At 35.3% G+C, this 22,906-nt stretch overlaps 1 pseudogene; it reads left to right on the forward strand.

The window, feature by feature from the left end:
• The window catches only part of LOC121495205, a 31,448-nt pseudogene extending 9,391 nt beyond the window's left edge, over positions 1–22,057 (forward strand).
• The last annotated feature ends 849 nt before the right edge of the window (positions 22,058–22,906 follow it).

The following is a 22,906-nucleotide window of genomic DNA, read 5'->3' on the forward strand; positions in this document are numbered from 1 at the left end:
GATATGGTTAATCTGAGAGTCTTCTTTCCTCCAGCTCTGAGCAAAATCAAAAACTGAGGGTAATGGCAGACTTTATAAATGTATGTTGTTGTTGTTTTTAAAGATTTTATTTATTTAGGGGATCCGTGGGTAGGTAGCTCAGCGGTTTAGTGCCAGCCTTTGGCCCAGTGCCTGATTCTGGAGTTTCCGGATCGAGTCCCACGTCGGGCTCCCTGCGTGGGGCCTGCTTCTCCCTCTGCCTGTGTCTCTGCCTCTCTCTCTCTCTCTCTCTCTCTCTGTCTCTCATGAATAAATAAACAAAATCTTTAAAAATAAAAAAAATATTTTATTTATTTATTTGAGAGAGAGACAGAGAGACAGAGAGAGCGCACAAGTAGGGGGAGCAACAGAGAGAGAGGAGGCAGGCTCCTCACTGAGCAGGACTCGATCAAAGGACTCTGAGATCATGACCTGAGCCCAAGGTAGATGCTTAACCGGCTGAGCCACTCAGGCACCCCATGTAGGGTCTTTTAATGGTACTTGGATGAATATAGGATAACTGAAAGTTCTGGAGAAAGAGCACACATTTGCAAGAAAGAAGAGGAAAAATAATGTTGTGAAGGGGAGTGCTTCTGTTTTTGTTTTTGATGACTTCATACATCTGTGGCGTAGTTCTTTTCAGATACATTCTAATGATAAATTTAAATAAAGTCCAGGGCAGCCTGGGTGGCTCAGCGGTTTAACGCCGCCATCAGCCCAGGGCATGATCTTGGAGACCCAGGATCGAGTCCCGCGGCGGGCTCCCCGCATGGAGCCTGCTTCTCCCTCTGCCTGTGTCTCTGTCTCTCTCTCCCTCTCTCCTCTCTGTGTATTCTAATGAATGAATAAATAAAATCTTAAAAATAAATAAAGCCCAATATTTTGTGGCGCATTTTGTGTGCAGAAAGGAAAGTGAAGAAAAGAAAAATTTCATGCATGGTAGAGTGAAAGTAACACTTAAAGCCAAGTAGCCCTAGTCACATACCTGTCTTTTCCCTAATCAAAAACTATGAGTAAGACTTTGGGTAATCATATCCTTTCTCTAAACTTACATTCTTTGTATATAACATAAGAGTTTCTTTAGTCTCTTTCAGTTTTGTGAAAGATACAGGAGAGAAACACATTATGTTATTTTCCATAGAGAGAATCATGTAAGTATTCCAAGGACCGCTTCTTCTCTTATGTGGCCACCAATACTACTATTCCATATTTAAGCAAAAACATATAGCTAAGGTCTAGTACTTTATATAGTACTTATATAGTACATATAGTAAGGTATGTTTGGATAATACTGTAATTATCTGGTAAACTGAATATTTGAGGAAGAAGCAAAAGTACTTTGAATAACAGAGAGCCCAAGGAATTTGAAGAGATACTGGGGAATTTCTTTTCCTCTTCACTCTACTGCTCTGTTATTTCTTTAAAGGCATGAGTCCTTATTTATTCATTCTACAAATATTTATTGATCACTGACTACATACTAGGCACTGTTTTAGTAGCTGTAAATAGAACAGAAATCCCTATAGCTTGAGACTTATTCCCTTTTGTGACTTGTCCCTGTTTAAGTTACTAGTTGATTCACTCTTTTTAAAGGAAAATAAATTCTAGTATTAATACATACAAATGGGAGAAAATTATTCAATGTTGAATAAAGAAATGGTCTGCCTGGGAAATAAAATGGTGGCAGACAAATCTGCCTCAAGGAATCTAAGAGGACATAATTCTACAAGTCCTGCATCACATTTTGTCCCTGTAGGTGGAAAGAGCCAACATATTCAAAGCCCAATCCATCCAAAGTCACCCATTTTTATATAAAGCCATCTAGCCCAGACACAACCGTCATATGTTACAATTTTCCCTGCCAAAAAACTAATTGGCTCAGGCTGACTTTGAATTCATCCCAGAGTTACACAAAACTTGCTGAAAGGTTTGTCTACCTCAAGAAAACTTTTGATAAACCCAGTTCCAAGTTTCAGATTTTTACAAAAACCTGAAACCAAGCAAGATTTTCTTGGTTTCCTGTTTAGTGTGGAGATACTGCAAGGTCTAATTATGAGGCCTAAAGGGAACACAAGGAAAGAGAGACACAAAAAGAGAAATCTCTGAGACAGGTAATTAAAGAGAAAAAAAAAACACATCAGGAAAACAAACAAGAATCAGTAGCTTGGCTGAAATTGTAAAGTTATTAATAATATATTTATTAAACTGTTTATATGGTTTAATGCCACTTAACAGGTCTGCATTTCTGGGTGCATTTTATTGTTAAATGTTAGGAATTTGTAGAATGAATGCCAAACCTATACAGAGAATGATCCATAAATAGAAAATACAGACCAAAGCACTCTCTCTTCTTCCCTCAACCCTGTAAAGTTTCATATTTCCCCCCTTTTAGTGACATTCAAAGATGCATTAGCATAAAACGGAAAAATAATTCATTTGAAAAATGGTGTTTGAATCATATATATAGCATACCACACAGTTGAGATTTAAATGATCAAATTACTTTGTCTTTGGATGACTTAATCAACAAAATCAGTCCCAATATTTGATTAATTTTTTTTAATTCAAAATGTGCCAAGTAATCAGATTGTGTTGTTAGGTATTCCCTCACCCATCTTTAGTTTTACGTCAAGGTACCTCAAGAGAGTCAACTCTGACAGCTTTTGTTCTTGACTTTGACTTTGTAAGATCTTTTAAATTTGAAGACAATTGAACTGTTTTTATTTTTAAGTCAGGGAGTTTATTTCCTGTAAGTGTTATTTTGATGCTGAAGATCCTTTCTGTTGAAATGGAAACATCTGTGAATATGTTTTTAATTCATTAATTAAGTAGATCTGCCCCCTCCTAGGCGGTATATAAACTCAAGGATATATTCACTTAACACAAGATGAGAATAGTCTAGAGGATAAAACCAGATGACAAATTATGTTGAACATTACATGGTTTAAGCAAAGTTTAAAGAAGGTAAGAAGGGGTAGTATAACAGGATAGTTGCAGTTTAGCTGGGTGGTTAAGGTTACATAGGGCTTGGAAGGGAGTGATTAAGATGCTAAGTCAAGAAAATGGTAGGATCAAAGGAAAGTACTAAGGAGGAAGACAAATTGATAAGAACATATTTACTGGAGTTATTTTCTCTTGCTTAGGATGTTAATGAATTGCCCAGTAGACTACATTTGATACACTTGGTAGGATAGGGGGATCCATTGTTGGTTTGACAGCAAAGCATGAAAAATTTGTAGTCAATTTATCTTTGTTTTGTTTATCTTTTAGAAAATAAAAATGTGACTTTGAGGTGCCTGGATGGCTCAGTTGGTTGATCATCTGATTCTTGGTTTTGGCTGGGGTCATGATATCAGGGTCATGACATGTCAGCTTCTGCACTCAGGGAGGATTCTGCTTGACATCCTTTCCCCTTCTCTCTCCCCGCCATCTGCACACTCACTTTCTCTCTCAAATAAATAAACAAATAAATAAATCTTAAAATTGTGTGTGATTGGGATCCCTGGGTGGCGCAGCGGTTTGGCGCCTGTCTTTGGCCCTGGGGCGCAATCCTGGAGACCCGGGATCGAATCCCACATTGGGCTCCCGGTGCATGGAGCCTGCTTCTCCCTCTGCCTGTGTCTCTGCCTCTCTCTCTCTCTCTCTCTCTCTCTGTGACTATCATAATTAAATAAAAAAAAAATATTTAAAAAAAAATTGTGTGTGATTTTTGATGATACATGCCAAAAGAGACAGGTGGAAGCAGAAGAGAAATGTAACAGGCAGTAAAGAGCCCTCACTCTGATGTATCACTGTCCACATTTAAGCTGCTTCTAATAATTAGTGGCTGTGTGGCCACAGAGAATTTATTTTATCATTCACATGAAAACATGGACATAATCGCAGCACAAATCTCATGGGATTTTTTTATGAGGAATTAAGTTGTTAATAGATGTACAATCCTTTGTTTATGGAATGTACCTATATCTTTGTTATTATAATTAAATCCTTATCTTGAATCAAATAACTTGGTTTTAGTTGTTACAGCTATCTACTCTAAAGCAAGTCACTTAACCTCTTTATCTCTCTTCTCTCAAAAGTAAAGTAGGGATGGTAGTAGTAGTACTTACTGCAAGGAGGATCAAAGAATTAATGTATGTGGCAGCACACTGTAAATTAGAAAGCACTATACCAATATATATTTTCCACTGCTATTGACTTATTGACCTTGGTATCTATAACTTCCTCTTGGGCAGTGAGAAAGAGGAGGGTAAATGGATTAAATATGGATAAAATGATACAAGTAATATCTATATCATCTATATCTATATCTATATCTATATATAGAGAGAGTAGTATTATTCAACTATGAGAAAGAAGGACATCCTGCCATTTGCAACACCATGGATGAAACTTGGGGGCATTATGTAAGTGAAATGAGCCAGACCAAGAAAGGCAAATACTGCATATCAATCTCTTACATGTGGAATCTAAAAAAAAAAAAAAAAAGACAACTCAGAAACAGTGCAGCAGAGTTAGAAAAGTGGTTGCCAGGGGTTGAGGAAAATAGGGTGAGGCTGGTAAAAGGATACAAACTTTCAGCTATAAAATGAATAAGGTCTGAGGGTCTAATGTATAATATAGTGACTATAGCTGGTACATGCTTTTATTTTTTAAAAAAACTTTATTCATTTATTCATGAGACATACACAGAGAGAGAGAGAGAGAGAGAGAGAGAGAGAGGGAGGGAGAGGCAGAGACACAGGCAGAGGGAGAAGCAGGCTCCAGCCCAATGTGGGTGGGATTCAATCCCGGGACTCCAGATTCATGCCCTGGGTTGAAGGCAGGCGCTAAACTGCTGAGCCACCCAGGCGTCCCAATACCTTACTTTATATTTGAAATTTGCTGGAAGAGTAGAACTGAAATGTTTTCGTATATATATGTGTATATCACATATACATCATGTGTATGTACATATATATATATATGGTAATGGATGTGTTAACTATATGAGAGGATGGGAGGAATCCTTTCACGGTATATACAAATAACAAATAAATCATCGCAGTGTACACTGCAAATGTTTCACCATTTTATATGGTAACCATTCACCAATAAACCTGAAAAATAAATTATTTTAAGGATATGTGCAACAAGAACAAATCCTGAAATACACCAGAGTTTAATACAGTTGAAATAAAATTATAATGCAGTGATTCCAAAGTGATGAGCCAGTGTCAATATTATCAATTTACAAATGTATCTCTCCCATTTGATCATAAAATTCTTGAAAGCAGAGAATGTCTTTTTTTCCCTCAATTGTTTGCTAAAGTTCAATCCAAAACCTGGCATATAGTAAAGACTCTATAGTTATCGAATGGCTAAAAAATAAACCATGAAGGAATGAGGATGATTTATATTTGCAGTACATAATAATAGATGTCATGACAGTATGACTAAATAATTTTTCTTTCCTTTTTAATGAAAATCATAATATAATCAATTTTATAGATTAATTTCTAAAGAATCTCCCACAAATGACTTTTAAGAAAAAAAGCCACCTAGGTGGCTCAGCAGTTGAGCGTCTGCCTTTGGCTCAGGTAATGATCCTAGGGTCCTTGGATAAAGTCCCACATCAAGTCCTGTAGGGAGTCTGCTTCTCCCTCTGCCTATGTCTCTGCCTCTCTCTCTCTCTTTCATGAATAAATAAATAATCTTAAAAAAAAAGAAGTGCACCCATTCTTAGGCAATAAAGGATGGTGTTCTGTTCTGTAGTTTTGTTTTGTTTTTTCCTTTTTCACCTTTTGCATATTGCCTAGCCTTAGTCCTCAAAGTTGGGCCTCAGTTCATATTTTTTGTCAGGATATTCATAGTTTTTTATTATATAGTTAATCCTCTTTTTCCTAAATAAAATATGGAGACCCACGCATAATAAAAATAAGCCAGCAGGGTTTAAGTAATTCTAGACTCTTCCTTTTCTACTTAAAAATTTTTAAGTCATTTTTACCACTCTAATATTAATATATTTTTTAAAAAGCACAGACTTTCCATCAAAGGGACAAACCTGGAGTTCTTCTTACTAGAATTTTTTGGCTTCTAAATAACTCTCTATCTTCTTGAATAATGGGATTATTTGATGCATCCTCCCCTCAAATCTCATTTTGAAGGTGAGCCTCACTTGTTTACTCTAGCCAATGCTGCAGATAGCTATTTCTGGCTTTGTTACTGCTATTGTTGTTTTTACTTGGCTTTTATTTTCCATGTGTAATAACAATGTTAATATAAAATGTCTGTATCATGCTTACTATGTGTCTGTCTCTGTTTTAATCAATTATATTTACTCATTCACACTCCAGAACATTCTTATCATACAGATACTCTTAACATCCCTATTTTTAGCTAGGGGGGTTAGGTACAGAGAGGATAATAATTTGCCTAAGATCACACAGTAAGTGGTGGATCTGAGATCAAGACCCAGGTAGCATTCCTCTAGAATCTGTTCTTCTTCTCATTATGGTAATTTGAAGTTTCAAAATCCTCAATTAAGACATGAATCAGCATGTAGTAATTTACTCACAGGTGCAAAAGGGAAGCATAGTTGCAATCAGAACTGTCTCCCCGAATTAGGAGTACAGGGTCACTGTGACTAGAACGTATCTTCTTCCTCAAAACCGAGTTTTAATTCCAGGGTCTACCATGCTGTGGCTTTCCTAATTTAGCAAACCGAAGTGACAAAAGATGGATGAAGAGAGTCATTGTTTGGATTTAGCAAAAACTGCTTCAATTTTTTTTATCATATTAGGTACCTAGTGATTTTGAAAAGTAGAGTGTTTATTTCAAATAAAAGAAACTATCAAGAGATTTTAAAAAGACAGCCAAGAGCACAGATACTGTTACTATATAAAAATGATGCATTTTAGATCTGAGGTACTCTCAGTTGGGGACTAAATAATTCAAGGACTTCTCTTTTTAGTGTTTAATGCATGTTTCTGCCAATTTACTAAGCAGAGATAAGCAACTCTTTATTTGCATATGATTATTTGGGGTTAACATTTCAACTAAAATTGAGGTATTAAAATTTAGCTCATCCAAAATGACAGTCTGAAGTCAGGTTTTTGTTATCAAAATGCTTGCGGAAAGCCTCAGGGATGGAAAAGAATGTCTAATATTTATATTTTATAATGTCTAGTATTTTGCTTTGTTTTTTTTCCTTTTACCTGCAAATAATTTTTTGTCTTCAAAATAATTAATGAAAAATATTGAGTGGTGACCTTCTTCAGACTGGGGATTGAATAATAGCATAGAAAGAGAGTAGGTTCAACTTAAGTCGGATGTAAATCAAAGAACAAGCCTATTTGAACTCACACTTACTCTTTAAACTAAATTGGCTTTGTAAGGGGTAGTAGTTTGTTCTCCCTCTTCATGGATGTACTAGCTTGGTGTTACAAGATGAACGTAAAAGTTTCCAAAATTTCGTCCCTTTCTACAATGCTATGTTGTCTCTTCTTTGCTAGTTCAGTTTTACTTGTCCTTTAAATTTTTGTTTCATGTAACATCCCTAACATCCCTACCAAGACTTTCTTGATTCTGTTTTGTCACTTTTCTCCAAGCTTACAAAACACCCTGACAGCCCTATCATTGTATTTATCTCATTGACTTGGAATCGTCCGCTGACCAATATACTCTCATATACTTGCATCTTAGGTCTTCAAGAATGAAGGTTAAGTCTCATTTATCTTTGTAACACAATGTTTAGTATGACATGGACATTCTATAAATGTTGAAATAAGTTTGAAAGCTACATTGGTACTGTTAGTCATGTAGCAGTGGTCAAAATCAAGTTGTACTTCTTTTTAGACTTTATTTTATTCAACAAATTGTTTATTACTTACCAGACTTTTTAGAACATGATGGAACTTGTTTAGCCTGGTTCCCTGGTGTGAAATTCAGAGCTTGTGCAATTTAAGCATATCTTTGCAAATATAAGCTATTTGCATAAGTTTATGTAACAAATGACAAATGGCCTTGGATGATAAAAATGAAAAACTCAATTCAATCATTTCTTTTAATATAGGCATTAAATAAAGCTTCTAAAAGATTGAGATGTACACATGTATGGTAAGACTTGTATTATATGGGTGTATGTGCATAATGCATGTAAATATTTATAAAATACATCGATACACAACTTTAATAGAGTGGAGTAAAGAAGTCATTAATCTTATAAAATATTGTATGATATACTCACTTGTTTCCTTTTTAATGCATAGGAGTTACATCCAAACAGACATGGACTTGAATTCTGAGTCTGTAACTCATGAGCTATGTAACTTTGGACAAGGTATTGAAATTGTCTTATCCTCAATATTCCTTATGTGGTACTAGTAAATACGTATCTTGCAAATTCTGATGAAGATCACTTGAGATATTGTATTTAAAGTGTTTACCATAATTTCTGCCATCTAGCAGGTGGCAAATAAATGATGGTCTTGTTTTTGTGGTGGTTGTCCTAGCATAAAAACAAGTGCTTTCAGTAATTCTTATTTTCTTCCTTGACTTCAGTTTCCTCATCTGTCCAATGGCAGTTCCACTCTTTACCTTGTTTGTGGTTATGGAAGTCAAATGTCTCTGAAGGTACTTTCTAAAATGAATAGTGTTGCACAAAATAAACTCACAGCTAAACAAATTTTGTTTTTATTTTGAAGAGTGGGATACTGGCCTGACACAAAGTAAAATGTTACTGAACTGCAGTTCTATATATTACAGAACAACCCCTCTCAATTTCCTGCTTGACTTATTTTTCATTTTCTACTATCTGGTCACCAGGACTCCTTTAGTTTCTTTGCTTCTTACTGTGCGGGAGACCTAATCAGTATGGAAGCAGTCACTACCGCTTAATTGAAGGAAGACATTGTCTATTTTTCTGATTGTGTACAAAACCCTAGGCTCTGTTTTATCAGTTTAAACAAGTTTGCTACATGAGTGCATCCTCAAAAATGCCAATAGGTGCTTTGGGGCTTTAAAAAAAATTAGGTCTAAGTGAATTTTCATTTATTCCCATTAAACATTCTTTCCAAGTCTGCCTGTATCCCTTTTTGTCATATTTCTAATGTTTCAGTCAAACTTGGTTTGATCCTTAAAACCTTTCTCAAATTCATTCTTCTTTCTAGTATTGGTATTTACGTAGTCACACTAAGCCTGAGCATTTCAGCTTGACAAAATTCTGCCCTGAAAAACTACAACCCTAGTTATTTTTGAGAGCTTTTCTTTTCTTGGAATTTAATAGCACAATTTAGTATCCTTTAAAGGTTTGCTGAAAACATTATATAGCAAAAAGCCAATCGATGTTATATTTGTACTGGTTTCTGAGCAAGAAAATTCTCAGAAACTTAAAAATAGCTGTAAAATTATTTGTTAGTATTGCCCCTCCAGAAGATTCAAGATACCATAGCAGTTTTTATGTTTTCAAATGTCTCCCTTTTCTACATATTTCTACATGGGGTATAAAATCTACAAGATCTTGACTTTACTTCTTTGACTATTATTAGATAGTCCCCTTTCGAATTGCCAGATGATGCTCTTATGCCCTACTGTTCAATAGTAGTCCTTCACTGTCAAAATTTTACACCTTCCCGAGGTACTAAGTCCAAAGTGGACCATAGAGATTACTAAGAATGAATTCCAAGCAGTTTAGCAAAAATTAACAAAAGACCTCTTAGTGTTGGATCGGCCATGGTTAAAAGCATGACGTTTCTTGTTATTTTAAAAATTAGTTCAAAATCTTGTGTTAGGTTTTAAAAGCTGGATGACCTTGTGCAAATTACTTCTCAGAGTTTCTGTAAAACAAGAATAGTAGTGTCCATTGTATGATAAAGTTTTGAAATTAAATAAGAAAATGTAGCACTACTATAATTTTCATGATTATCATTTGCCATTAAAACAAAAACAGAGCTAAAACACAGTGAAGAAGTGAGATTCTTCTATGTTCCTGAGTAGTTTTAAAATATAGCATTTTCCACATGGCATTTGAATTAAGGGCACTTTTAACTTCAAGTAACAGGAATCCCATTATGGCTTATACGAACAGGGTTTACTTAAGTATTTATTTTCACAAAACAGTCCAGAGATGGACAATTATTGTTCTGGGTTTAGAAACTTTATGATATCTGAATTAACATCTCTGAAAAATCTCTTATATTTTACCTAATGGTTGCAAGAATGTTGCTGTAACGCCAGCAATTACATAGATGCAAAAATCCTTAACAGAATATTAACAAGATGAATCAAGTAATATATAAGAAGGATAAAACATCATAACTAAGTGATTTGTTTCCAGCAAGGTTTTCATATGATGTACATGTATAATGATAACCAATGTAAGCAACCGTATTAAAAATGTTTTTGAAATGTTAAAAAAATTGAAAGAATCATCTTAACAGATGTAGGAAAAGCATTTGATGAACTTAAATATCCAGCAAACCAGGAGATAAAAGAGAACTTCCTCAATTAAATAAATGACATCTCTGATAATCTACAGCTGACATCATACTTAATAATAAAACATTGAATGCTATCCCCCTAACACTGTGAATAAGGCAAGGATGTTCATTCTTACAATTCCTGATAAACATTATAATGGAGGTCCTAGCTCTACAATAATGGAAAAAAAAAGATATAAAGGTGTATAGATTGGAAAGGAAAAAATAAACAGTCACTTTTTACAGATTATAAAATTTTTTGTGTAGAAAGTCCTAAGAAGTCAACAAAAAAACTGCTAAAATAAATGAATTTACAAAGATCACAGAATCAAAACCATACAAAAAATCAATTGGATTTCTGTGTACTAGTAATGAACAGTTGGAAAAATAACACCATTTATAATAGCATCAAAACAAAATACTCAGAGACAAACTTTACAAAATGTGTTTTTATGCAAGAAAGTGAAAATATGAAAAAATATATCACACAAAGACTATCATATTCATAATAGTTTCAAACTAGAAACATTCCAAATGTTCATCAACAGATGAATAGGTATACAAATTATGACATATCCAAACAATGTAATGTTATCTAGCAAGGAAAAGCAATGGGCTACTGGTACACTCAGCACTATGAGTAAATCTCATAGACAGTATGCTAAATAAAAGAAGTCATACACAATAGAGCACACACTGTATGGCTGGATTATTATTTATAGGAAGTAGATCAGTCATTGTTTGGGATGAGGCACATGGAGAGTATTGATTGTAAAGTAGTACAAGAAAACTTATGAGGATGACAGAAATGTTCTATATTTTGATTGTGGTCATATTTGTCAAAATTCATGGAAAAGTTGACATAATGTGGGTACATTTTTTTCCATGTGTAGATTATACCTTAAAAAAACTGATTTATAAAAAAAGAAATGTTAACTTCCAAGTCACAATTATTCATGGAAAATGTTCTAAGCAGAAAGAGTGGGGTGGGGATGCACCCTTGGCTAGAAATGATACAACTGTCCTCAGAAGGTAGGGAGTTAATATTGGTGCCTACATGGTAATCAGAACCTGTTGAGTCGCTTCAGGGAAGAAAACACTGAGCAGCAAAATTCTAAAGTGAATGAAAATATGTCCAATTTACAATCAAATAAAAATGCTGTGGGCATAAAGCCAAAGAATATTCTTAGATTAGACTTTGTTTAGCACTCTAAATTTAACCAGCTAGAATTCTTTAAGTACATTTCTATTCAACATTTTGAAGTGAAGTATTTACATTTTATTTGAGAAACTATACTTCCTCTGAAAGACAGAAGAAGGTCCATTTTTCTTTGTAATAAAGAATGGGGTGGTTTATTATAGGTTTAATATATAATGAGCACAAACTGCAACCATCTCCCCTCCCATACACACACACACACACACACACACATACACACATACACACACAGAGGGCAAATTTGAGTCAAGAGTGGTGAAGAGCTAGAGGATATAAGTTGAGCTGTACTTATGGAAGTGATATTGCTGACTTCTACCTTGTGAATAGAGATATGTGTAAATAAAATCAACAGAAGAAAGAGCTTTATGATACGCGATAGAATATTAAAATTGTTGATCATGAACAAATATATATGATGTGGGAAATTTCCCAATAGTACATTATTTTGCAATACATCTTTGATTTTAATAAGCGTGAAAGGTTCTTTTATTATTTTTTTCTATTTTCCAAAAACAAATCTTTCTTCCAAATAAGTGAAATGTATATTTAAAAAACATAAACTTCCCCATTTACTATCTCAATGCTCATTCTGTTGTGTGGATTGGTTCATAAATTATCCAGACAATGAAATTTTTTTTCACTGTACCATTTGACATAACAATTAAAGCAGAATATTGAACTGGTTTTAAAAAATTTGAGGAAGCAGTTTATTTTCTTTATCAAGAGATGTTGTTCCCTTTAGGGAATTGAAAATATATCCAAGATACTAATTTCCTCATAAAGAGATTTGGAGGGATTATTTTTCCCATAGAGCCAATATTCCAATTAATTCATCCAAAGAAGGATATTTCTCAAATTGAGCCAAACTCAAAGCACCAGAGTATGATGTCATGAATTTTAAAGAGGAAACCTCTCTGCCAGATACTTGACGTTCCAGTGCACACATTCCGTGATTCACAATTAGGTTGATTGACTGCATGATTTGTCGAATAGTCTTTCTGCTAGGTAAACATCTCTCAACACTGAAACCTTGCTGATTCTTTTCTCAAAAATCTATTTAGGACAACATTTAATAAAATTCTTCTTTAGAACATCCCGTCTTTTAAAAAATGTTCCTAAATAGTCCTTGCCTCAAAGAGTGCTGAGAAATGAGACATCTGAAAAGACAAAATGAAAGCTAGATAATGCAGAAAACCTTACTTGCTTCTTATGCTTATAAACACTTGCATTAACATGGATCTGATATTTGGTTGTGTAGTTTCCAGTAATTCAGCCAGACTGATTATTGTTCTGAGTTTGTCTCTTCAGTATAGAAGCCTCTGTATGGACAACCATGAAGCACTACACCATCACATTTCACTGACTGAAGAGGAGCAAGAAACTATACAACTAAATGAGAAGGATAGCAAAAATTTAAAAAAATGAGAAGAAAGGTATCTTGCTTCATCTATTAAGTATTTCCCCACTTTATTTTCCAGACAGAAGTTGAAATATGAAGCTATCTGGCTCAAATTTTGGCACCTGGGGACACTAAGTGACATTGTACCTAGGGGAAAAAACCTCAAGTAATATTAATACAGAGAGAACTAAAATAATTTATTTCTAAAACAAGAATGAACAGTATAAATAAGGAGTTTATGAGCCATGTTTTCAAGAGTCTTTCTTTTTTCACAAGACAAAAGCATAATCCGCGTTTATTCACGAATACTCAGAAATGGAAGATGTCCTGTACTAGAATGTACTGAAGTGAGAAATACATATTGCTGCTGGTTCTCAAAACATATTTCATGGAAAGCAACCAACTAACAGAGCTTCCAGCCTGAAGGGAGGTTTATACGGCTATATAGCCTGCCTAAATATTGCTATGCTTATAGATGGTGTGTATGACTTGTTTTGAAGTTGCCAGTTTAGAAACACTCGGGGTGACAGAAGGCATCTCTTCAGTGATCTATTTGCACTTTAAGATAATGTGCTGAATTTTAAAGAAATTGTAAGAGAGAAGGGAACTGCTATTAGGAATTGACCGTGGGCAATTATATTACATAGTTTAACAGACTAAAAAGGCAATGTGTAGATATTAATGAGACTTGTATTTGGGGTATAAAAAGTGACTCACCCTCCTTCATGAGGACAGGTTATAACTGGAAGAAGTCATTATTGAACAAACTGCATGTTTTAAAGAATGATTGCATGTAAATAATGGTGATAATTATACATGGAGATGTTTGGTTTGGAGAACATGTGTAAGATTACAATCCTAATAACAACTTCACAAGTTTTGCAGTTATTTAGACCTTTATATCATCAATGTAAGGGACAAATGGTAGCCCAGATGCCAAGAACATTGAAAGAACTCTAAGAATTTATCAACCAGAACTATATGCATGAGTACACAACTGAATGAGTCAAATAATTAACCAATATCTCCCTGGTTTTCTCTATCTGGGTAGTACAGAGGACTATTTAATAGTGTTAAACAGAGAATGTCTTGGGTTAAGATGATTTCCACAAAGGTTGGTAAGAGGCACTTTTTATACCAGACTTAACCAAAAAAATAAATCTCTCCCAACAAGAGCCAGAGTGGTATAAAACATCTCCAATAAGAGTGAAATACCTCATAGAACATTCAAACAGAAAAAGAATGGAAAATTAGGGCAATACACAAACAGAGAGATACCTTGAGCAAGAGAGTCTGGAATTTTACAAAGTTTTTAGAAGCATAGAGGACTTCCTAAGTTATTTATAATTAAGAATTGACTTCAGTTACAGAAAGTGCTATATGGAGGATTTGCTTCTTTATAGTTAAATGTGAATTAATTTCATATGGGGAGAATGAAAATTGTCTCATGTTAAGGAGCTTTACATGAGAAAGTGTTCATGTGCATACACACAGAGAGACAATATTAGACAGCTTTTTTGTGGTCATGTATAACCTCTAAATGTCAGTGGCTTCAGATAGTATTTACTTTTCATTGGCAAGTGTGTAAATTGGCTGCAACTCTATTTGGTCACAATTACCTCTATTCTATATGCCCTCCAGTTCTTGAACACAGGATGGCAGAGTAGTTTCTATTCAGAGTACGTTGTTCTCATAGCATAGGGCAGGAATGCAAGAAACACAAACAAAAAATTAAAATAAAATGTTAAAGAATGCAATCTCATTTAAAGCTTATGTTTGAATACGGTATGTATAATGTCTGCCCATTTTCCATCCCACGGAAAGTTGCATGGCCAGTCCTGAAAATGAAGTAGGGAAGTATCCTCCACCTGCTTTGAAGCATAGCCAACTAGCAACTCATGTGGTAAAGAACATGGATATTCCTTCCTTCTTTCTTTCCTTTTTTCTTTTCTTTTCTTTTTTTCTTCTTTTCTTTTCTTTTCTTTTCTTTTTTTCTTTCTTTTCTTTCTTTTTTCTTTTTCTTTTTATAGAGGATTAAGCAAAGGGTTGGAGAATTTTAACAATCTGCCACAGATACATATCCTGTATGTATGTTAACTCTCAAAGTATATACTTCTCATTACAACTTGTGGTTTTATTCAAAATAATTTATTTGTTTTTCTTATAATCCCAAATTAAAGAACTTGTCAAATATTTAGCTATCCATACTAGGACTTTGTTGAATATAATAAATTGTCATGTTTAAACTAGGTAGATTGGAGCTGTTTGATAAGATTGCCTTAAGAAATTCTGAGTATAACAGACTATGTTTAAGAGTTTTTAAAAAGGGAATTAAAAGTATGTTTAACAAACTCTTATAGCAACAAACTATGAATACTGCTCAAAATTTTTTTATTATTTTATTTTATTTTTTTAAATATTTTAATTATTCATGAGAGATACAGAGACATTGGCAGAGACAGAGGCAGAAGGAGAAGCAGGCTCCCTGCAGGGAGCCTTATGTGGGACTTAATCCCAGGATCCCAGGATCACGCCCTGAGGCAAAGGCAGGCAATCAACCAACCACTTAGTCACTAGGTGCCCCTCAAAATTTGTTTTAATACAAACAATAGCATACTGTTATAGAATTCATCCATCTCAATTCTAGGAATTTTACACAAATGCCTTTCCATAGGCCTGATTTTATTTTATTAACTTTTACTAACTCTTTAAACTTAGAGAATAAGCAGGATGTGAGAGCCAAACTGGAAAACTTGGAGGTCAAAGACATTATTAAGATAACAGATATGTGCTGAAAGGGCAAAATTAAAACAAAAACAAATAATAAGACACAAATTCAATTTTTTTACTACCTCACTGTTGAAACCCACACACAGCAACTTCAAGGGCAAAGCTAAGTTTCTATATTAAGAAAGACAATTTTATTTCTATGAAATTTCTATTTTTCCTGGATCAGGGATAGGCCCTTTGGTGGCAATATCAGTCCTTTCATGACTTGTGAGCATGAATATCCTTTGTACTGTCTGGCCTCTCTTGACACTTTGAGAGCAATGTGGAGTCTTAGAGCCACAGTCATGGAGCCAACAACGAAGCAGTTTGAAGGAGGAGGCGGGGGCAGAGAATTAACAGCTTTGTAGAGAGTCAAGTTGATATGTGAAATACACTGTGACTTCTGATAGAGACCATAAAATGCTGAGATTCACAAATTATATATTGACTGTAAAGTGTGAAGATAAATATAGAATATTTGCCTAATAAGCTGTTTTTATGTCTTCCATCTGGTTGCATTTGAAAAATATTACATCAAAAATATATTTAAGAATGTAAACCAATCAAAGCAAAGGCATATGAGGTGGCTTTTTTTTTTCCCCCTGCAGATCTGGGCTTTCATCTGGTATCTTTTTCCTTCAAGCTTGAATAAATTATTTTATCATGTTTTGTACTACAGGCCCACTAGAAATGTATTATCTCAGTTTTTGTCTCTCTGAAAAAAAATTCTTTATTTTGCTTTCACTTTGAAAAATCGTTTTTGCCAGGGTGGAATTATATCCAGTCATTTTTTTTTTTCTTTCTGCTCCTTAAAAAATTATTGTTTCATTGTCTTTGGCTTTAATTTTGTTGCCACTGTGCACAAGCATGTCTCTTCCCATTCTAACTTTAGAAAGTTTTCCTCTTTATCTTTGATTTTTCAGCATTTTGATAAGTGGCTATCTGTGATTTCATTGTTTAGTCCTATTTATCTTGTCTGAGGTTCATGGCATTTTGGTCCGTGGTTTTATTTATTTATTTGTTGACAACATTGGGAAATTCCCAGCCATTATCTCTTCAAATATTTCTCTTTTTTTCCTTCAAATATTTCTTTTGCTTTATTACATTTCTCCTCCTCTTCAGGAACTATCTATCTATATACATATGTTTAGAACTAAGAGACTTGTTTTTCTGCTCTCAGATATGGTGTTTTTTGGCCTAAGTTTTCCTTCTTGAAAATTAGGTTGAATTAGATGACTGTTTTTAAAATTCTTGATTTTTAGTACATTATGTTTAAACTTAAATTTTAATTCAGGCATTTTGTGTGGGGACACAGTCAGTGCAGGTCTATCTGATTAGCTCCTTCCCTGAAAGGGTAAGTTTTTCCTGGTTGCTAATCAAAGGTTGGAAAATAGAGGAGACAGACTCAAGGTATAAACCACTTATCTTGTCACTTACTTTTGAATGCAAATTGTAGATAAAATTAGTTAGCCAAGGAAATGGGGAAATGAAGAAGAATTTAAAGCATAGCATAAGATTGACAAGCTTACTCATGGATACTCTGTGAAATGGATAATTGACCCTTAGGCTTTGCATAGTAGCTTATAAGTAGACAGCTGTCTGCATTCCAAAGAGTGGAGAAAGAAAATTACACATGAACTTTCAGAATTTTCATTGCTTAACACACAGTGAGTATGTATAGATAAAACAGCTGAATGAATTAGTTACGTGTCCTAAATAAAGTAAAAATCATGGAAAGAACCTAAATAGCTAGGTTTGTTTTTGCTTTCATCTACTCCTTGACTAAATTAATTTCTAGGCTTAGCCGAATCTCTACAGGTGCTGCTAGTTTTTGGAGTAAGCTCTAAGATGGCCCAGTGGTCTACCTCCTGGCATTCACAGCCCTATATAATCTATCGTGAGTGTGGGCTGAACTCAGTAACTTGCTTTAAATATCCTATTAAATGCAGCCAAAGTGATGGCATATAATTGCTGATTTAGATTACAAAATGATTGTGGTTTCCTCTTGGCTAGTCTTTCTTGCTTTCTCTTGCATACTTCACTCTGGGAAAAGCTGATTGCCATGTGGTAAGATAGCCCTGTAAGGAGGCCCATGTGAATACACATGCAAACAAGTCTTCTGAGGTCTCTGAATAGTCACACAAGTGAGTGTTAAAGTGGTACTTCTGCCAACTTCCTTATGAGTGAGCTTGGAAGCAGATCCTGCCCTAGTTGACCCTTGAGATTGCCTCAGCCAACATTTTGATCACAGCTTTCATGAAGGTCCTGAGCCAGAACCATATAGCCAGGCCCACCACCAGATTCTTGACCCCTAAAATATGTGAGATAATAAATGTTTGTTGTTTTCAGATGGAAAATTTGAGAATATTTTTTAATATGGCGATAGATACTACAATCTTCAATAATGATGATTCTTTGTATTATTTGTCTTTTTATAGTTAGTGCATGTCTGGCATCAAGGGATTTGCATAGTGGCTCTATGTTATTGTCACACTTCATAGTAAAAGAATTGAGATTTGGAATATTGTTCAAGGTTTCAAAGGTAGAATAAGTTGAATCAACATGTGGCTTTATACCTTCTGACTCTAAATGTGATGCTTTTGCAGCAATGACCCTGTTCTTCACTGTTCTCTTCACTAAATGCTGACAGAAAGGGGACAGCATTGAATCTAATTAATGACTTTGCTGAATGTAATATTAACTGGTTAGATCCTGGGTTAAGAGGTTATGTCATATATGAAAGTGAAATCTAGAGTTGAATCCCTAAATTCCTTGGGAAATATGGGAGCCCTTTGATTTTGTTAAATTAGCTCTTTCTTCTCTATTTCAACAAGTTATGTGACCCCATTTCAAAGAACTGCAGTTTTCCTTATCAGTATTAAAATAGCTGTCTGCATGAAGGTGACATTTTGTGCTGTCTCTGTGGGTTCCTCTGGCCATTGACTTCCATCGTAATGTCCCCAGTGCTTTTCATCTCTTCATTCTAATTGCTATACTTTTGGATGCTGGCCCTGATTGGGACAGGCAGTTGAAATGGCATGTACTGGGTGATTGACACAGCCTGTATAAATACCTATTCTCTTAAGCCCACACCATGTCACAGGCTGTCAGAGCCAGTCTACTGCCAGGGCCTTTTCAAAATCATAATTAAAGCATGATGCCCATAGTCAATTATAAGTTCATAAATTAGCCTCTATGAAAAAAAAAATCTATTCTCAGGACTCTACATATGAGTTGAACACTCTTTTCCCCTCCCTTTGCTTTTGAATAGAGTTGGTATTTAAGTCCGTGGTTTCTGGATAAAATTGTTATTTGAATTCATATTTGAGTAGCTATAAATCCTTCTAGGGTGTCAAGTATTCTGCTTTGTCCTTAGTAAAGAATGTTGATGGATGGACAGCTACTTTATATAAAGATTAGGAGGCTTATATAGCTTATACAAGTTTTACTTGGTATGGAGGATGAATAGAAATCAGATATGGCAGATAAATTTGTGAACAATTCTGAAATTCTCAGGATGTATCATGATTACTGGATCATAAGTCAATGAAAATAAGGGCATATTTCTAAATGCAAAGTCATCATACACAAGTCAAATTGATTGCAAGATGGCTTAATTTTAAGGATTTCTAATTAAAGAGAAATTTCTAGAAGGTCTTGTGGTTCGTATTTATTTTCCTCCTCCCTGTTATTTCTCGTACTCTTTCTTCCTTTGTGATGTAGCATTAACTAACTTGATTTGTAACATTGGTAATCTCACTACTTGTTTATAACGTTGGTAGTCTCAATACTCCAAGATTGTGAAAGCTAAAAGTTATATAAGTAATAGACTTGCTGCAGAACTCTAGAAAGGGCTCAGTAAGTAGGAGTTGTTATTATTATTATTATTATTATTATTATTATTAAAGATTTTATTTATTTATTCATGAATGACACAAAAAAAGAGGCAGAGACAGGCCAAGAGAGAAACAGGCTCCCTGTGGAGAGCCTGATAGGACTTGTCTCAGGACCCTGGAATCAACCTGAGCCAAAGGCAGACACTCAACCACTGAACCACCCAGTAGAAGTTATTGCTCACTTTTTAAGAACGCCAAACCTCTCTCAGAACCTCTATTGTATCTCAGAACCTCTATTACGCATCAAAAACTGTGGTTGAATTCAGTGGGTTACAGAAAAATTTAAATTAAAAACAGAACTACTATGTTGGAGCCATATATCCAATATTCTGGGTATTTATCAAAAAAATTGAAATCAAGATTCAGAAGAGATATTAGCACTACTGTGTTCATTGTAGCATTATTCAGAAGAGCCAAGATATGGAAACAACCAAAATGTCCACTGACCATGAATGGATAAAGGAAATGCAGTGTATACATACAATGGAATACTATTGAGTCTTAAAGAAAAGTAAATCCTGCCATATGTAACAACATAGTTGAATCTTGAGGGCATGATGCTAAGTAAAATAGGCTAGTCACAGAAGGACAAATGTTGCATGATTCCACTTATATGAAGCATTTAAAATAGTCAAACTCATAGAAACAGTAGAAAAGCATTTGCGAGAGGAGAAAAGAAGTGAGTGATATAAAATTCCAGTTATACAAGAATAAATTCTAAAGATGTGCTGTACAACTTTGTGCCTATATTAACAATACTGTACTGTGCACTTAAAAATTTGTTAGAAGAGTACATATGAAATAACTATACAATAAAATAACTGTTACAGCTACATAATTATTATTTTAATATTTACCTCCAAAATTGAACTTCCTGATATCCCACCAAAATATGATTATTCTAAAAAATACAATTTTTTTCCACTTAAAAATATATTCTATTCAAAACGTATAAACATTTTATTCATTTTACTTTCATTTTTTAAAAAATCTACTTACATTCTTTACTCTTTTCAATGGACTTGTAACATTCACATATTTACCTTTCAATAGTTGGTGACCAAAGACTATTAGGGGAAATAATTCCATTGTCACTAAGAAGTTTCAAAGATGCTTTGTCCACATATTTTTGAATAGATGCTTACTTTAGGAGTTTCAATGTCTAAACATTTATCCATAGGCAAAATTATTTCTGAATTAGATGCCAAATGCTTATCTTGATCAAGAGAGATGACATCCAGCTTCAAAAGGTCCACTAAGTCAAATTCACCTTTATTGGCATTTGTGTTATGAAAATAAACAGGGTTAAGTGTTGCATTAGCAGCCTGGAGGGTCTTCACAGGAACTTCTCTTGAGAAGAAAGGCCTGGAAAGCCGGGTGGACAGCATCAGGAGTGATCGCGCCATCCCAATTAATCAGGGCATGCTGTTGAAGTGAAGTGGCAAATCGCTGAACAAGGAGTGGAAAAAAATACGTGACCCTGTGCAACAACGGCATGCTGACCCTCCACCCAAGTTTACATGATTACCTGCAGAATGTTCATGGTAAAGAGATTGATCTGAGAACCACTGTGAAAGTCCCAGGGAAGAGGCCAACCCGAGCCACGTCAGCTTGCGCGCCCATCTCCAGCCCTAAAACCAATGGCCTGTCCAAGGACATGAGCAGTTTACACATTTCACCAAATTCAGAACAAGAAGAAAACATTGAGTTTATCATTGTGTCCCTCACTGGCCAGACATGGCACTTTGAAGCCACCATATATGAAGAGCAGGATGCGTGGGTCCAAGCCATGGAGAGCCTGATCCTAGCCAGCTTACAGTCCTGTGAGAGCAGCAAGAATAAGGCCCAGCTGACCAGCCAGAGCAAGGCCATGGCTCTGCAGTCGATACGAGACATTCACAGGAATTCCCACTGTGTGGACTGCGAGACCCAGAATCCTAACTGGGCCAGTTTGAACTTGGGAGCCCTCATGTGCATCAAGTGCTCAGGGATCCAAGAACCTTGGCACCCACCTTTCTTGAGTCCAGTCGCTGGACTTCGACGACTGGCCATTGAGCTTATCAAGGTGATGTCATCCATTGGGACTGAGCTGGCCAACAGTGTCTGGGAAGAGAGCAGCCAGGGGCAGACAAAGCCCTCCCTGGACTCCACAAGAGACATTTCAAAGTCTTCCTTTCTCACAAGTGAAGTGACCGCAGCTCTTCTTGGGTCACAATCACTGTCCTCAAGAGCTGTGCTGAGCTGCAGCGCTCTCCAAGGCTATGGTGAGGACGATGCTGTGTCATGGCGTTTCCACTGAAGATGAACACCTTTGAGGATTGAATGCTTCTTTGTGCCTTTTGTCATTCTCTCGGGGAGTTTCATTTTTAATTAATATTCAACAAATATTCACTAAGCACTTTATCATAGAAAAGAAGTGATAAATGGTGATTATTGCCCTACAGTGATTGGTGAATGTTCTCAGGGCCATAGGTGAGGGTGCCAGGACTCTGGAGAACTCACTGCATGGTGGGCATTCTTACAACCACTGTGCTCCAGGAAAGTGTCACTGGAAAAACAGCATCTGAGCTGTACTTTAAAATGTGGGGTGGGGGCATCCGAGTGGGCTTCATCTCAGGTCTTGATCCTAGGGTCCTGGGAAGAAGCCCCGAGTCAGGCTTCCTGCTCAGCAGGCTTCCTGCTTCTCCCTCTGCCTCTCCTTCAGCCTTTGCCCCAGCTTATGCACATGCACATGCTCTCTCTCTTGCTCTTGGTCACTCACAATCTCAAATAAAATCTTTGTAAAAAAATTTTTTTAAATGTGTTATTTATTTTTAATAAAACATCTAGGAATAACCCTTGAAGATAAATTTAAGAGTTAAAAGAATTTTGATCAGAATTGTCTGGTAGTTTGGTGAAATTTTTTATTCACCTCCATATATGAAATTAGACTTATAATGTTTTTTTTTTCCCCAGTAAACACCTTTTAGATTGATTATAACAGTAGAATGTCTTTCTAGGGTGGTTGATTTATGCAGTTAACATTTATGAAGAACTCACTCAGTGGAGTACCCATTTTAGATAGATACTGAGGATTTTTAGAAAAGGTACCATTTCCTGTACACTGACTATGCCTAAAGTGTTACCCATTATTAAGTAATCCTGCAAG

The sequence above is a fragment of the Vulpes lagopus genome, chromosome 7 (assembly GCF_018345385.1).
Source record: "Vulpes lagopus strain Blue_001 chromosome 7, ASM1834538v1, whole genome shotgun sequence".
NCBI lineage: Eukaryota > Metazoa > Chordata > Mammalia > Carnivora > Canidae > Vulpes > Vulpes lagopus.